General features: G+C 51.1%; 1 protein-coding gene across 3 annotated transcripts in view; it reads left to right on the forward strand.

The window, feature by feature from the left end:
• The window catches only part of LOC135900215 (phospholipid-transporting ATPase ABCA3-like), a 661,060-nt gene that overhangs the window by 150,804 nt on the left and 495,384 nt on the right, over positions 1-14,872 (forward strand). The window lies entirely within an intron of this gene.

The raw sequence follows: 14,872 nt of genomic DNA on the forward strand, positions 1-14,872 counted from the left end.
AGTCAAAACAGGCTTTTTGGCGTCTTCGTCGGCGGCGGAGCATCTTTGTCAGTTCGAGGAACAGCAACCGCACCTCCATCGGTTGATGCTTTTTATTTTCCGAGTGTGGGCTTCAAGACCGGCGCCGGCCTGGGTCAGTGTATGGTCGGCGTTGCGGGGATAGTTAATGGCTAGGTAGTCAGCAATATGGCAGCGGTATTACATTATTACATGATACGTACAGCGGTGTTACATTATTTTCTACTTTTCATTATGTGAATTCTACCGAATGATACGTTATTTAGAAACGGTGGTGAGTAGAATGCAAGTCTTGCTTGGTCTCGCAGCGTCGGATGTGTTCGTCAAACGCCTGACACGTGCGCAACTTAAGTGAAGCTACCTTCCGCGGTGGCAAGAGGCAACTATAGTGTTTGAAAAAGTGGTGCACCATAAAATTCGTGTCAAGTTGGGCTCAATCCTCAGTAGCAGAAAAACTGCGTAAATTGGACCTCCATTAATAACCACCATCTTGGAAAATACGATTTTGACGAAGTGTGGAAAATCATTTTTCACTTTGTCTCTTTCCTTTTTTTCACATGTGACGAGGGAGGCCCTCCGGGAAAGTTGTCAACATTCAGGCTGTCACCACAAATTGACCTGTTGTGGAGATATTTTGATTGCACGGAGTGAACGTATTTTGCACTCATATATATTCGTGACTTCCAACCTGTGAAGTTAGCACATTTCTTGACGCTGTTTGATAAGCAAGACAATAATATTTACATGCATATAGCGTGTTTCTTGTGAACAATGCAAGCAGGCGCCCCGACGAAGACGACGAACTCTTGCTGGCTCTCGAGTTGTCGGCTTAACTGGCCAGCGCTGCAGTTATTCTTTGTAAATGCACTTTCTAAATAGTCTCCAGTTCTTAATGCTTCCTTCGTGTAATATTATGGTGTAAGGTGCCGTTCGCCATCCTCACCATGTAGCTCCGCAGCAGCCGCACCATACTGCGTTCCACCATGGATCCCGGTGACACCTCGTCTGCTTCGACTCCTGTGACCACGGCAACAACGTACGTTACGTTTATCAATCCCCGCGATTCTGGCATTTTCTCCGACAAAGATAATGTGGACGTTGAGGACTGACTCACCCTCTACGAGCGTGTTAGCCGAAACAACCACGGGGATACTAGGGGATGGCCCCTTCTACTTGGGCGGAACTCCTCGTGTCTGGTTGCGGACACACCATGACGAGATCTCTAGCTGGGATACTTTCAAGGAGAAGCTCATCGATCTCTTTGAAAGTCTTGCCGGTTGGCAGTTGGATGCATGAAAAGGCCTTGCTACTCGAGTTCAGTCTTCTACTGAATCATATGTCTCATGCATACAAGACATGCTCACTCTTTGCCGGAAAGTCGAGGAGAAAATGGCCGAGGTTGACAAATGCGGCCAGGTACTCAAAAGGATCACGGACGACGCGTTCAATTTGTTGATCTTCAACAATCTGTCCAGCATCGACGTCATAGTCAAGGAATTCCGCCGCTTTGAGCTCGCTAAAAGCCGCCGCGTCATTCCACACTTCTCCCAGCTCCCTAACCGGGCTGTGACGTCGTTTTGAGTCGAACTTCGCGCTTCACCGCCCTTAATTGAGCACGTCACACGTATTGATCGCCATTAGTTCGAAGCTGCATGTCCTGCTCCATTCCGTCCACGCCAACTTGACCCCACTATTGACCAACTAGCCCCAGCCATCTCTCTCATTCAGGCAGTTGTGCGGCAAGAATTTGCAAACCTCGGTTTTATTGCTGCCTGCTCCGTGTCCTGACCTGACGCCCGACCGGTGCCGGCAGCTACGCCACACAAAACTCTGTATTCTCCTACACAACACTCTGTATTCTCCTCCCAGATACCGCAACCCTGCTGAGCGGAGAACTCCGAATGACAAGCCCATTTGCTTCCATTGCTTCCGCATTAACCACGTCGCTCGCCACTGCCGCACCTCCTGGACGTCACCGTATTCGAGCTCCTTTTCCCCTACCACTGCGGAGAAGCGGGTGATAGGACAGCGAGGGTTCGCCGTTAACGCGCCGAGACTGCAGATTGGCGAACAACCTCGCGATATTGCCGACTACCTCGCCGCCACTCAGTTGATCCCTCGACGACCGTCTCGTTCGCCGTCACCAAGCCGCTACCTGTCGCCGCAGCGCCGACCATACACTGGCCCAGCCCGGGGCCGGTCAGTGAGCCCATATCCGGAACACTAAAAGCAGCAACCGATGGAGGTGCGGTTGCTGTTCGTCGAACTGACGAAGATCCTCCGCCACCGACGAAGACACCAAAGAAACGACCTCGACGACATAACGACACGCCGCCGTCCCGACAAATTGTGGAAGCAAACAGTACGACGATGAAAGACGACCTCACGACGTCACATACCAGCCACAGGTCAACGCGACGCAGCCGCGGTCCCACGCCAAGACCAAACTGTAATGCAAGACAAAGAACCACTGACCTCGACGTGCTTTTCTATGGCCACGCAGTCACCACCTTAGTCGACACAGAGGCTGATTACTCCGTCATGAGTGGACACATCGCCGCCCAGTTGAAGAAAGTAAGTACTGAATGGGAAGGCCCTCAAATTCGTACCGCTGGAGGGCACCTCATCACGCTGACTGGAATCTGCACGGCAAGAATTTTCGTTCATGACCGGACTTACCCGGCCACCTTCGCTATCATCCAACAGCGTTCACGAGACGTTATTCTCGTCATGGACTTCCTGAAGAAATACGGCGTACTCATCGATCGACCTGAAGTCGAAGTCGATAACGCTGTAGGGAGATGGAGCGATACCGCCGGAGAGCTCTCGTAGTCACCATGCCTTAATCGTGCTCGAAAGTCAAGTCAGCATCCCGCCCCGCTCCAGCATTGTCATTTCCGTCGGCACCAAAACACCTGCCGACGTAGGTGTCATCGAGGGTGACCAACGTCTACTGCTCGACCGTGAAATTTGCGTCGCAGGAGGCATCGCTCGACTGCACGGAGGGAAAACTGAAGTGTTGCCGACAAACTTCAGCCAGGAGTTCAAGCACATGAACAAGGGCACGACGACCGCGTACATCGAGGAAATTCTGGAAACCAGTAATGCATTTGTCTTCTCGGATTCCGCCGCATCTACCGCGATGACCATGGTTCCCGAACCAGACTACGACATTATACCAAGTCTCCCCGTGATTAAGCAACAACAGCTCACAAGTCTGCTCCGACGATACAAAGGCTGCTTCTCGACGACATCTAGGAATGGGCTGACACCAGTCGCAAAGCATCGCATAATCACCGAGGAGTGCGCTAGACTACTCCGCCAGAGCCCTCACCGAGTTTCCCGGCGAGAATGTGAAGGTTTAAGAGAACAAGTCGACGAAATGCTGCGCGACGACATCATCCAGCAGTCGAAAAGCCCGCGGGCATCCCCTGTTGTCTCGTATAAAGAAAGAGGACGGAACCTTACGTTTCTGCGTCGATTATCGTCGACTGAACAAGATCCCAAAGAGGGATGTATACCCCGTACCACGAATAGACGACGCATTATATCGGCTCTGCAACGCAAAATACTTCTCGTAGATGGATCTCCAGACTGGCTACTGGCAAATAGAAGTCGACGAGAGAGATCTCGAAAAGACCGCCTCCATCTCGCCAGACGGCCTCTACGAGTTCAAGGTCATGCCATTCGGACTGTGCTCGGCGCCTGCAACGTTCCAGCGCGTCATGGACACGGTGTTAGCAGGATTGAAGTGGCAGACGTGTCTTGTTTACTTGGATGACGTCGTCGTCCTCGCCGGAAATTTCGATGATCACCTCAGGTGGCTAGCGATAGTACTAGAGGCCATCAAGTCATCAGGGTTCACTCTGAAGCCAAGAAAGTGCCGCTTCGCTTACGGTGAACTTCTGTTCCTAGGCGACGTCATCAGCAAGTGTGGAGTGCGCCGCGACCCGCAGAAGACAGCTGCCATCGCAAAGTTCCCGCAGCCCATCGGCAAGAAGGCAGTGCGTAGATCCCTTGGCATGTGTGCCTACTATAGGCGCTTTGTCAAGGACTTTTCACGCATCGCTGAGCCTCTGACACAGCTAACTAAATGTGACGTCGAGTTCAAGTGGGAAACGCCGCAGGCCGATGCATTTCAAGAACTCAAACGACGCATGCAGTCACCGCCCGTACTTCCGCATTTTGACGAGGACGCCGATACTGAAATCCACACTGACGCCAGTAGCCTAGGCCGCGGTGCCGTCCTAGTCCAGAGAAAAGATGGACATGAACACGTGATAGCTTATGGTAGGCGGTCGTTGTCAAAAGCTGAAGGCAATTATTGTACAACCGAAAAGGAATGCCTCACCGTCGTTTGGGCTACAGCGAAATTTCGCCCTTATCCATATGGCAGGCCATTCAAAATCGTCACCGATAATCACACCTTGTGTTGGCCAGCGAATTTAAAGGATCCTTCAGGACGGCTGGCGCTGTGGAGCCTAAGACTGCAAGAATATGATATAACTGCAACCTATAAGTCCGGACGAAAACACTCTGATGCCGATTGCCTATCACGCGCTCCCATTGACTGGCCGGCGCAACATGACAAAGATGATGACGCCTTCCTTGGCATTTTAAGCGCGGAAGACTTCACTGAACAACAGCGAGCAGACCCGGAGTTGAAAAACCTTCTCGAGTATTTGGAAGGGCACACCGACTTTTCCCTAGGGCATTTAAGCGAGGATTGTCTTCGTTCTTGCTTCAAAACAACCTACTCGTAAAGAAGAACTTCTCAGCAGTGCGCGCCAACTACCTTCTTGTTGTCTCGTCAGGACTGCGTCCAGAAGTATTGCACGCCCTGCATGACGATCCGACCGCTGGACACCTCGAATTTTCCCGAACACTATCGAGGATACAGGAAAGGTATTATTGGCCGCACCTGACCGCCGACGTCGCCCGTTATGTCAGAACATGCCGAGACTGGCACCGACGCAAGACCCCACCAACAAGGCCAGCCGGATTACTACAGCCAATCGAGCCTCCTTGCCGACCATTCCAGCAGATCGGGATGGACTTGTTGGGACCTTTTCCAACGTCAATAACCGGAAATAAGTGGATCGTCGTGGCGACGGACTACCTCGCCCGCTTCGCTGAAACTAAAGCACTGCTGAAAGGTAGCACAGCCGAAGTGGCGAAATCCTTTGTCGAAAACATCCTGCGGCGAAATGGCGCCCCAGAAGTCCTCATTACCGACAGAGGAACGGCCTTTACAGCCGAGCTCACCCAAGCCATTCTGCAATACAGTTAGACAAGGCACAGAAGGACAACGGTCCACCACCCACAGATGAATGGTATTACGGAGCGCCTGAATAAGACCCTCGCCGACATGCTAGCAATGTACGTCGACGTCGAACACAAGACCCGGGATGCCGTCCTGCCGCACGTAACAATCGCTTGCAACACGGCACTGCAAGAAACAGCACAGGGGCCGTATTCTGTAGCGGTTCGGTTTGGAACCGGTACGGTCTGGCTGTTACGTCTGGATTACGTCACTCGGAGAAAGAGTGGAAGAGTAGTGTGAGGGGAACCAATCAACGAGCGGCGGTCTGCCGGAAAATCACGTCATCATTTTTGTTTGTACCTAGGGGACGGTATAGCAATTGAAGGGTGTTGCTGGTTTGATAAAAAAACATTGGTTGGTATAGAACACTTGCAAATATAATTTTCAGTAATAAATGTGAGCTTGCAGCGCAGACGGCTCCTGGGAGTTGTTATTTTATTTGCGTTGTTTTCTTATTTAGTCGCTAGGTGGTGTGCCATACGTTATGCAAACAATTCGCCTCGCTTTGTTTACGTTTTGGACTTGTTCGCGCGCCGAAGCCGAAACGATGTCGTCGCACAAAAACAGGCGTCTGGGTCCTCATGTTTCAGCGAGGCAGCGCGAAATAGCGAAATACTCGTTTCATTTGTCGAGGAGCACCCCTACCTAGCAAAGGCGTCGTGTGTGTTGGGCCAGCAGCTGACGGCGGCTTTCTGTTGCGCCGTGGATGGGAATCTAACCCATCCTTTTTCTTTGCCCACAACTGTAATGGCCTTGGCGATGGCTGTAATGATCCGGCTGACCGAAGGCTGCCACTGTGCAATCGCTTCTTCATTCCCGACGCATTGGAAAGCTCCCGGTGGCAAAAAATCGTAGCGCGCACAGAACTTTCAACGTAGTGTCGACACAACGAAATCTTTGAGGTCCGAGATGCTCTTCCCGCTCATCGCAAAGACGTCGCACTATGTCTTTGGAGAGCCTAAAATGCCTTCGAAACTCTTCTTCGGCGATGCCGAACGCGTCGCGTCGTTGCCTCTCGTCGCGTCGTTGTACTTCGGCACTCGCCAGCAGCACAACCAAAGGAGCCGCCATTGCCGTCTCTGTCTCGTCTCGTCTAGGTGCCGGCTCGTCAGCTGGCGCGAGACTAGCCGGCAGCCACGGTTGCCCTAGCAACCCTCGACATCATACTCGCCATCATGGTCCGCGTTTCCTCTCGTAGCAGGGAACCGGTTCCTTTCCAGATGATTGGCAACTTGTGTGACGTCAACAAAATTTGTCGTCCCGCCCGTCAGGGATGACGGCAACGAAGCGCCGACCAATGGCAACAGCCAGACCGAACCGGTTCCAAAGCGAACCGCTACAGAATGCGGCCCCAGATCACGCCGTTTAAGCTGGTTTACGGCAGGAACGCGATGACGACGCTCGACGCCACGCTGCCGCACGTCACTGACGAGGAGAATCTTGACGTCGCTACCTATCTCCAGCGCGCCAAAGAAGCCCCACAGCTCGCCCGCCTGCAGATCAAGAACCAGCCGAGGACCGACAGCCGACACTACAACCTTCGACGACGCTTCGTCGAGTACCAGCCCGACGACCGTGTTTGGGTATGGACCCCAATACGCCGACGAGGACTCAGTGAGAAACTACTGCGACGCTATTTCGGACCCTACAAGGTCATCCGACGTATTGGCACACTGGACTATGAGATCGTGCCAGACGGCATTTCGCATTCACAGCGGCGCCGCGCGCGATCTGAAGTGGTCCACGTGGTGCGCCCTAAACCCTTTTACGGATGCTGACAAACTTCCTTGTTGTTTTCTTTGCTACGAGTGCTTTTCTTTATTACTTTCGTTTGTTTGCAGCATCGGGTCGATGCTTTCTTTAAGAGGGCGGTATTGACACGTGTACTTACTTTTATCTGGCGACCACGTTTCGCCGCTTAACAAATGTCATTGCACAGCGCGGGACGCGCATGCATGTATCGAAGTTTCTGGAAGGTTATCGATGATTCCATCCGCTGTCTGTGACGGAACCTCGTGTAATTTGATCGCATGTGTGCGCGACGCGAATAATGCAGAACTTTGCAGAAGGCACGCGGGTCCCAGCGATTACTCTGGAACATTCGACGACTGATGTACAAAAGCGGACGCGCTTGACCCGCTGATCAGATTTTCGACGATCGCTGACCTTGTTCGCCGCTATAATTGTAGCCTGTTTTGTGGGCACAGGTTCGCCTAACAAAAGTTACTTTTGTCGTTCACAGTATTGCTACTGTGTTCTTCAACGTCACCACCATGTGGCACTATTATCTCAAAGGGTTAGTTGTCATTGGCCGGATAAAAGTGTTTGCTTCATAATGCGTTTGTGGCGTCATGGTTAGAGCGTTGGGCTGCTCTGGATCGAACCTTCGTACCCCATGCCAACGTTTGGTCCAACCATCGGACCCATAATTCACTTTTCAATGGGAAGCATTTCTTGTGTGAAGCAAACACCGCATTCACTTCCTCATCTAGCCTTGTGCACGCAGTGCGAGCCACTGAGCCGAAGTGCACTTCGTCATTACAATATATGTGACCTATGTAGTAAGCATGTAACACCCCCGGGCACATTCATCGCTCGCCCGCCAGGCTCGGTGCCCTGCCAGGCTCAGTTAGGCAACATTGGTCACCGCACCAATAAATACCGGCGAGCACAGCTGCTCGGCTGTAAGTCATCGTTCATCACCACCACGCTGCAAAGCGTCCGTATAACGGAGGGTGCCTCGAGCCCTCCCTCGGTCATGAACCCGGGTGGATCATAACACCCGAGTTCATGACACCGTGGGCGACGAGTACCCACGGATCGTCGCACGCTGCCGCGAGCGGCGAAACACCGCCCGCCGTTGCTGCCGCCATGCCGTTGTAGGGAAGGCTCGAGCCGTTCGAGGGAGATGGGTCCGCCTGGCCAATTTACGAGCAACAAGTCCACGTGTTCTTCCTGCAAACGACACACCCGGGGCCAAACAGCGGGACATTTTTCTGGCCAGCTGCGGGACCCGCGTTTCCAGTCACCTGCTCGACTTTCTCAAGCCAGCCACGCCGCATGTTAAGACGCTGGGTGAGCTGCTCGCCATACAGCACTTGCATATCAACCCAGCACCGTCCACACTAATGAAGCGTTTCCGCTTCAGCCGCCGGGGGACCCTCGGGTAGTTCGTTGCTACGCTACGAGGGTTAGCGAGTGCCTGGGGACTCGCTGCTCCTGGACCATTTCGTCTACGGTATCAACAACGCCGCCATGCAGAGGCGACTGCTGGAGCTTCCCGACCACTCGCTAGACGACACTGTGAAGGCAGCGCTGGCAATGGAAGCTGCCGCCAAGGACTCCGGCGAAATTTCCCGTACGACGAAATTACCCGTCGGCGAAAGCGGTGGTCTACAAGTTGGCAACAAAGGGCGGTACCTACGGTCGCTGTGGTGGTGCCCACTGCCCCTCACAGTGCGAGTTCTCTCAAGCACAATGCTTTATGTGCAGGAAAACTGGGCACCTGGCACGTGTATGCCGAATGGGCAGGACGAGCAGCAAGCAGCAGCAGCAGCCTGGTTCAAGCTCAGGTACCACACAAGCCCGCGGCCAGTGTAGACATCACAAGGGTACGCTGCGGGTGCGTCCAGCAGCAGGCTCAAGTTCTTCCGCGGCCAGCCTCCACGCCGTGGCTGAGGACCCGGCTATTTTCGACATGTAGCACACAGGCTTTGTGCCATCGTGTGTGCCGTCGTACAAGCTGACCGTTGAATTCTGCGGGCACCCCATTACCATGGAGCTGGACACAGGGGCCAGCGTGTCTGTCGTGGCCGGGAAACGGTTCAAGCACACGTTCCCCGGCCTGTCCGTCGAGGCTTCAGGCGTGATGCTGCGCAGCTACTCCAGGCAGCTCTCCCAAGTCGAGGGTCAGGCACAGGTCAGCATTCGCTTTGGCGACAGGGAGGCAGCCCTTCCCTTTTACTTAACCAAGGAGTCGTTGCCGACGTTTCTGGGCCGTAACTGGATTCATGCACTGGGCGTTCGTCTGCCAGAGTACCAGGAGGTCAGCCTGCATGTTGTGAAAGACGTCCCCAGACTCCTAAGCGAGTTCAAGTCCTTCAGTTCAAGTCTTCCAGCCAGGGATGGGCACATTCGCCGGCACGACGGCTGGCATCTATGTACCTGAGGGAGCCCGGCCAAGTCTTTTCAAGTCTCGCCCACTGCCGTTCTCCCTGAAGGACGGGGTCACCCAGGAGCTGCAACGGTTACAGCGACAGGGCATCCTGGTGCCCGTCAAGGCGTCTGAATGGGACGCTCCCATCATACCAGTCCTCAAGCCAGACGGCAGTGTCAGAACCTGTGGTGATTTCAAGGTTACCATCAACCCCGTCGCTACCGTCGAGAAGTACCCGCTGCCCCAGATTGAATATCTCTCGTCAGCGTCGTCTGGCGGACAGAAGATTACCAAGCTCGACCTCAGAGATGCTCACCAGCAGCTGGTGCTCCAGGATGCCTCCCGGAAGTATGTCACGATATCGACAACATTAGGGCTCTTTCTGTACACGCGCTTACCATTTGGCGTGGCCTGAGCCCCGGCCATATTTCCGAGGGAGATGAACAATCTCTTCAGGGGTAAGAGGCACGTGGCAGTGTGTTTAGATGACATCTTGGTTACTGGCAGCGACGACGGGGACCAGCTGCACAACGTCCTGGCACGGCTGCAGGACGCCGGTCTTAAGCTCGAGCTGGAAAAGTGCGTTTTAAAACCTGGCCCCCAGTGTTGAGTACTTGGGACATATCATTTCCCAGGCTGGCCTATCCCCGGCTCCCGCGCAAAGTTGATGCTGTGCTCAAGGCGCCTAAGCCCTAGAACAAGAAGCTTCAGAGCTACCTCGGCCTCATCAATTCTACAGGAGCTTCCTGCCAACCTGTCGGAGGATCTACAGCCGCTCCATATTCTGCTTTAAGATGGTCAGAAATGTGTCTGGAAGAAGGAGCAGGACCGGGCTTTCCAGCGTAGCAAGGAGCTAATCACCAAGGCTCCAGTGCTAGTACACTTCAACCCTGCCAAGCCTGTTGTCCTGACCGTAGATGCGTCGCTCGTACGGCGTGGGAGCCGTCCTGGTGCACCGGGACAAAGATGGCCAGGAACGCCCTGTGTCGTTTGCTTCTCGTCGGCTTCATGTTGCTGAGCAACGTTAGTCTGCTGGACAAGGAAGGTTTGGCCCTCATGTTCGGTGTCCAACGCTTGCACCAGTATCTGTGGGGCCGGAAGCTCGAGGCGGTCATGAACCACAAGCCGCTATTGGGGCTCCTGTGGCCTGAAAAGCAGTTCCTGTGCAGGCATAACGTCGAGTGGTACGCTGGGCCTTGAGGCTGACCAGCTGGTTTACCGTCCGAGAAAGGACCTGGCACCTGCTGATGCCCTGAGCCGCCTACGCCTACCAGAGGTGCCTGATGCTGTTCCAGAACCTGCTGAAGTGTTCATGCCGGAGCACGCGTACCTGGAGGTGCTCTCCAGATCTGCGGTATCTCAAGCGACCAGCCGGGACCCAGTCCTGTCTCAGGTGGTCAAGGCGGTGTCCCGTGGGGAGGAGTTGGTTCAGCAGGCCTATAGGCACAACGCCGCTGAGCCGAGCTTGCAGCAGGGCTGCCTACTGTGGGGGTCCAGGGTGGTGACCCCATAAAGTCTCATCTGACGTCCCTTCGGGCATAATCTTCGTTGGCCCGCCAGGCTCAGTTAGGCAACATTGGTCACCGCATCAATAAACACCAGTGAGCACAGCTGCTTGGCGGTGTTTATTGCTTACTGTTAGGTAAATGTCTGAAAAGACATTTTTCAGTCAGTTTTTACCATTGACAAAGAGAACGTTGCACACCCCAGTCTTTGCATTTGAAGGCATTTAGAAAGACCCGCAATAACCGAGCGTGGTATAACTAACCGTTTACTAGATATTGACAGTTAAAAGGAACTCGGACCGGATAACATCAATAATATATTTCCTAATAGATGCGCAGAAGGACTCGCGTACCACCCATGTCTAACCTTTAGGAATCATTACCATGACCATTAAACATTCAGTTATTGGTTTTTAGGCACAAAACCCACCATCTGACCATGAGGCACGCTGTAGTGGGGGACTCCGGATTAACATGGGCAACCGGGGTTCCTTTAACGCGCACCTACGTCTAAGCACGCCGATGCTTTCGTACTTCACACCAATCAAATTGCGGCCGCCGTGGCCTCGATTTGATCCCTCGACTTCGTGTTTAGCAGACTAAGCCCACAGCCGCTAAGCAATGCTGGCCAGTCAACATGCAGGTTACCACAGGACAAGAAAATCGCATGAATTATCTCAGTACACGAATCAAGAAATAAGGCAGAAGTTTCCAGTTACAGGCCAGTTTTCCCTACGCAACACAGTCGGTAAACTTCTAGAATATCACAGTCCTCAAACATTTAACCACATTTCTCTAGAAGGAAGCATCCTCTCGCCTTGCCAACACGGTTTCCGTAAAGGACTGACAACTGCCGCTTAGCTGTTACAACTAATTCACGAGTTGTAGTTCAGTATTAATAACCAAGAACACATACGGCGAATTTGCAATTTTGCTAAACTTTCTGACCGTATCTCGCCAAGAAGCTGAATATTGAAATCCAATCAACATTACATAGCGGTTATATCATTACCTGCTATAAAGGCTACCTAGTGAACTGATTACAATTGCTAGAAATTCACCGTCACAGCTCGACATTATCTCCTGTCAGATCTAGTGTGCCTCACGATCTTGGCTTGTCTCCTCTTCTTTTTTTTCACTTTTGTCAATGAGCTACCATCTTGCTAAATTAACCCACCTGAGGACCGCATTTTTAGCACTAATTGGCAAATGATCATTAATTAACGTTAATAAATTGCTGCCCTAACATTTACTAGGAAAAATATAGATCTGATTTTCAGTACACTCCATATAACGTGTAACTAACTTGAGTTTTATAAAATAATACCTTCGTTTACTGCTATTTCATCGTCTGAGATGGGACTCTCACACTTACAGTGTCACATCAACCGCTCTTAAACAACTATTCTTTCTCTAAAGACGCCTTCGTCTTGCAACACATGAAACCAAAACACGTAGCCTTCAAAACATTCGTCCGAACTGGTATCGATTATGGTAACGTAGGGTTGTTCCCGGACACGAAAGATAATGATACTAAATTAGAAGACATCCAAAGAAAAGCAGTTATGCTGATTTTTAGCATATATCAACGTTAGGACTCACCCACTTACGAAATAGGGCTGACCTTCTTAGCCTCCAAAACAAAGCGAAAGTTGTATGAACTTAATATAATACCGGCTTTATAACAACCAGGCAAATATAGACACTAGTAGACACACTACTATGACGTCAGCAAGGCCTACACAGAACAAGCACTGCTTGACTCTCACTGAATAGATGCATCATTCTTACTTCCTGAAGTAATTGTACTTTCCGATTGCAATAAGGAATTCCGTTAAGGTTGTAACCTTGATGAAGATCTCCCGCCAACGTACGCAAGATGCCTGAAGCGATTCTTGATGCGGAATGAGCCTGAAGGTTTTACGCCTCTCATCCCAGTGCACAAGGCTTTCGTGTGGAAGCGGATACGTTTAAGAATTTTTAGGCAACCCCATTTAATTCGGCGTTCTGTTTTTCTTCATTATGCCGTTACTTCCCGGCCCGACGAGATTTCATCAAACTCTTCATTTCAGTTACAATAAGGCTGATCCATTAACACTTAACCCTTATTCGCTAAACCAATTCACAATGTTTCCCGAGGAAGATTTACTTGCAGTGCACTATGTCACATTGTTACAATGTACGAAGTTCTAACTGCTTCTAAATTCTTTATTTCGTTTCATTCATTTTTTTGTATTCTATTGTCGTGCAGAGCATGTCTTTTATTTTGTACTTCCTGTATTGCCAGTACCTATACCTATTGCGTTTGTATTTTTATATATAACGCAATTCTCCTATCTACGGTTATCACATGTTAGTGCATCACTGTACAACCTGTGATTTCTACCATTATTTCTAGAATCCAGATAAAATTGTACCAACCAGTATTTTATGTAACGTCGTTAACATATCCTTGTGATTTATTCTTTCAATGTACTTGGTGTAACCGTTTTCCTGCTTTGACCTGGTGGGAGATTACCAGTAATTCTAAATAGGTATTCAAATATAGTATGTTTGGGCACATGCCCCCTAGTACGTACTAAGTGAAAAAGGGCATGTACGCCTCTACAGACCATCAGGTGCCGGAGAGAGAGCACTGTGCGCTCCATAGCGTTCGGAAGCAACACGATCACAGCAATACCCCATGCTAGTGAACCGTCGCACTATTACAGGGGGTACTTCACGTCTAAAGCAACGGTCCCTTTCCATTGATGCAAAGCGGACTTTCCAGGTACGGAAGATGTCAGCTTTTCTATCATAATAAATGTGTCTATGTCTCCGACGAGGAGCTTGTCAAGACTCGCAACCTCAACTTTTCTATCATAACTAATGTATCTCTGTCAACAGGCTCATTAATGTCATGGTCAATTATAGAGTTCGACGCACTTTTTTTTGAGGCTCAAAGCTTTAATTTAGTTTGCAGAGTAGTCGTGTATGATGGCGATCCAAACCGCGGTTTCTTTTTTGTTTACTGGTTTATTTTGACTTCCTGCTCCTCGAAAGAGGCCGGACAGCGAATGCACGACAGAAGCTGGGTTGATTCGAGCAAAAAAAAAATTACCGCATTAAATTCCGCTGAGTTGGCAACAGTGTTCATCGGTAGAATCATCTACTTGGCCGCTTCCTAGGATCGAAGTTTCATCTGAGGATCGCCAGACATCCTAGACACAGTTCTCGGAGTGAGGACAGTGCCACTCAAAGGCTTTCGAGTATTTAAACAGGTGGCTATTGGTGAGTCAATGCATGGCCGGTGCTTAGGTGAACAGCACTCAGCACGCCACCTAATTGTTTTGTTTAATCGTACGGATTATTAACTATCTTTCACTACACAGAAAGCACACCAGCAATTATTTTCTCCAGCTTCTCCTGAGCCTTCTTTTATTTTCGAAGTATTTTTTATTGCGAAACAGCCTTGTCTAGGTTTGCTGTAAAGCAGTGTCTGTGCAGACCAACCATACCCGGCCTCTCTGACAAGCACACGTGCAAAAAGAAACACCAGGGACCGTTTGCTGAGTGTGTGGAAGCAGTTGTTTACAACCTTCATTTAAAGTGCGGGAAGAACTACGTGGGGCGAAGCGGAAGATGCCTCAAGGAGCGTTTGAAGGAACACCGGTATAATGTAGCAGAAAAGCAAGGTGGGTTCCTTGACGCTCACTGCAGGCATTGCAGGTGCACTGTTGCCGGGGTGGATGATGGTGACCACTCGACGTATGCTCCAGCATACAGAGGCTGCTCCATTTTGGGAACAGCCCGAGGTAGGATAGCTCGCGAAATTACAGAAGCGAAAATGATTGATAGGCTTGGGGATAACTGTGTGTCAATACCATCGAT

Source organism: Dermacentor albipictus, chromosome 4 (genome assembly GCF_038994185.2).
Source record: "Dermacentor albipictus isolate Rhodes 1998 colony chromosome 4, USDA_Dalb.pri_finalv2, whole genome shotgun sequence".
Taxonomy (NCBI): domain Eukaryota; kingdom Metazoa; phylum Arthropoda; class Arachnida; order Ixodida; family Ixodidae; genus Dermacentor; species Dermacentor albipictus.